The sequence below is a fragment of the Bos indicus genome, chromosome X (assembly GCF_029378745.1).
Source record: "Bos indicus isolate NIAB-ARS_2022 breed Sahiwal x Tharparkar chromosome X, NIAB-ARS_B.indTharparkar_mat_pri_1.0, whole genome shotgun sequence".
Classification (NCBI taxonomy): Eukaryota; Metazoa; Chordata; class Mammalia; order Artiodactyla; family Bovidae; genus Bos; species Bos indicus.
Window position 1 is genome coordinate 127,263,746 of NC_091789.1, and position 3,030 is coordinate 127,266,775.

The 3,030-nt window shown below is 40.4% G+C and overlaps 1 non-coding gene across 1 annotated transcript; it reads left to right on the forward strand.

Annotated features, from left to right (window-relative positions):
• The first annotated feature begins 483 nt into the window (after positions 1 to 483).
• Positions 484 to 606, forward strand: LOC139181791 (U8 small nucleolar RNA). The gene has a single exon (XR_011565530.1). It is a non-coding gene; the product is annotated as a U8 small nucleolar RNA (small nucleolar RNA).
• Positions 607 to 3,030: the final 2,424 nt, after the last annotated feature.

The window sequence follows — 3,030 nt, forward strand, 5'->3', positions numbered from 1 at the left end:
CTTGTTGATATTTCAGAATGTAAAGTACGCCTAGGAGAATCCTGGCATTCAAGACATTAATGCTGAAGTCCAGCTCCATATGGGTGAGAGTTTAATTTTATACTCAACCTATTTGAAAATAAGGAACTAAAATAACAATGAGACAGTAACTTTCATCCCAAAATTTGGCCAAAATTTAAAAGACTAATGAAATAAAATGTCTGTGAGAATGTAAAGCATTCACACACATGAATCTGAGAGACTATAAATTGGTATGGCATTTTTGGAACAGAAGTTCAGCAATATTTGTAAAAATTTTAAGTCTTCACATTCTTCCCAGTTTAATCAAGTTTGCATGTTACTATGTTTTTCCTGAGAGAAAGTATGCATATCTGTCTAAGATTTCATATTCAAAGATACTGATTTCAGTCCTATTACTCATAGCAACAAATCTCAAACAGTTTTTAATGTCCATCAGGAGGAAAACGGTTAATTATCACACAAACAGAAGTAAGATAATCCTTACCTGTCTTTTTCTTGGAATGAAGGTTGGAACATGATGACTGGTGTGCAATTAACATCTGTGCATAATGAATACTTGTAACACCTTGATTGCTCCTATCATATTCTTCCTGATGATCTTCCCTTCAAATGGCCAAAAGGTATGAAAAGATGTTCAATATCACTAATTATCAAGAAAATGAAAGTCAAAGCCACAATGAGATAATACTTCACACCAGTTAGGATGGTTATACTTTTTAAAAAGGATAATTAAGTGTTAGCTAGGATGTTGAGAAATTGAGCTTTTGTGTATTGTTTCTGCACTGCGTGCTTGCATAGTCATGTCCAACTCTTGGGACCCCATGGACTGTAGCCCGCCAGGCTTCTCTGTTCATGGGGTTTCCCAGGCAAGAATACTGGAGTAGGTTGCCATTTCCTCATTCAGGGTTTCTTTCCTCACCCAGGGATCGAACCCACATCTCCTATGTCTCCTGCATTGCAAGAGGATTCTTTACCTGCTGAGCCATCAGGGAAGCCCTGTATACTATTGTTGGACATGTAAAATGGTGCAGCCACTATAGAAAACAGTATGAAAGTTTCTTTAAAAAGTTAAATGTAGAACTACCATATAATTCAGCAATCTCATTTCTAGATATGTATTCAAAAGAATGGAAATCAAGATCTTGAAAAGATGTCTGCATTCATGTTCCTTGTAGCACTCTTCAGCGAAGATATGTAAACAACCCAAATGTCCATCAAAGGTAAATGAAGAAAGAAAATGTGATTCATACACATACATACACTCACATACACAATGGAATATTATTCAGTCTTAAAAGAGGAAATCCTGCCATTTGCAACAATATGATGGACTTGAAGGACATTATGCTAAGTGAAATAAGCCAATCACAGAAGGACAAATACTTCATGGTTCTGCTTAAGGGAGGTACCTAAAATTATCAAACTCATAGAAGCAGAGAATTAAGTGTAGTTACTAGGGGCTGGGGTGAGTGGAAAATGAGGAGTTGCTTAATGGGCTTCCCTAGTGGCTCAGACAGTAAAGAATCTGCCTGCAATGCAGGAGACACAGGTTTGATCCCTGGGTCAGGAAGATCCCTTGGAGAAGCGAATGGCAACCCACTCCAGTATTCTTACCTGGGAAATCCCATGGACAGAGGAACCTGGCAGGCTATAGCAAAAAGTCAGACATGACTAAGTGACTAACACTTTCACTTTTTTTTTCTTTCAATTGTTATACTGGTTCAGATACACAAAATGAATTAGTTCTAGAGATCTGCTGTACAACATAGTACCCACAGGTAACAATACTGAAAAAGTTTGAAAGAGCATAGATCTCATGTCAGGTGTTTTCACTCTGAAAGAAAAAAACAAAGGGACATGAGGACACTTTTGGAGGAGATGGATATGTCTGTTACAATGACTGTGGTGATGATTTCACAGGTGTATGTGCTGTGCTGTGCTTAGTCTCTCAGTTATGTCCGACTCTTTGCAACCCCATAGACTATAGCCTTCCAGGCTCCTCTGTCAATGGGGATTCTCCAGGCAAGAATACTGGAGTGGGTTGCCAAGCCCTCCTCCAGGAGATCTACCCAATCCAGGGATTGAACCCAGAACTCCCTCATTGCAGGCGGATTCTTTACCATCTCTGCCACCAGGGAAGCCCAAGAATACTGGAGTGGTTAGCCTATCCCTTCTCCAGGGGATCTTCCTGCCCCAGGAATTGAACTGGGTCTCCTGCATTGCAGGTGGATTCTTTACCAGCTGAGCTACCAGGGAAACCCTCACAGGGGTATGCAAATGTCCAAACTCATCCAATTGTACATTTTAAAATTGCAGTTTTTTATTAACTATATCTCAGTAAAGATTTGTTTGTTTTTTTTTTTTTAAAGAAAAATAACCCTAGAGAGTAGTTAAAAGAGTATGGTGGATCTATGTGTGCTGTCATGGAAATATCCTGCATTCATTTTGTTAAGTGACAGGGTCAAGAAGCAGAACAATATGTACGTTGTTGATCATGTATGCTAAATTCAACATATATTTCTAAAATTGATTAATTTTTGGCTGCACTGGGTCTTTGTTGCTGTGTGTGGGCTTTCTCTCATTGCAGTGAGTGGGGGCTACTCTTCAGTTGTGGTGCTCAGGCTTCTCATTGTGGTGGCTTCTTTTGTTGCAGAGCACAGACTCCAGGTACATGGGCTCCGTAGTTGCAGCTCACAGGCTCTAGAGCATGGGCTAAGTAGTTGTGGTGCATGGGCTTAGTTGCTCTGCGGTATGTGGGATTTTCCTGGAAGATTCCTGGGATGGAACCCATGTCTCCTGCATTGGCAGGCGGACTCTCATCCACTATATTACCAGAGTCCTCAGTATATTTTTATAGTGCATCTACATATGAGAAAGCCTCAGATTAGCTTTAAAGTGACACACATCAGGTTGTTGGGCTTCCCTTGTGGCTTAGCTGGTAAAGAATCCACCTGCAATGTGGGAGGCCTGGGTTCGATACCTGGGTTGGGAAGATCCCCTGGAGAAGGG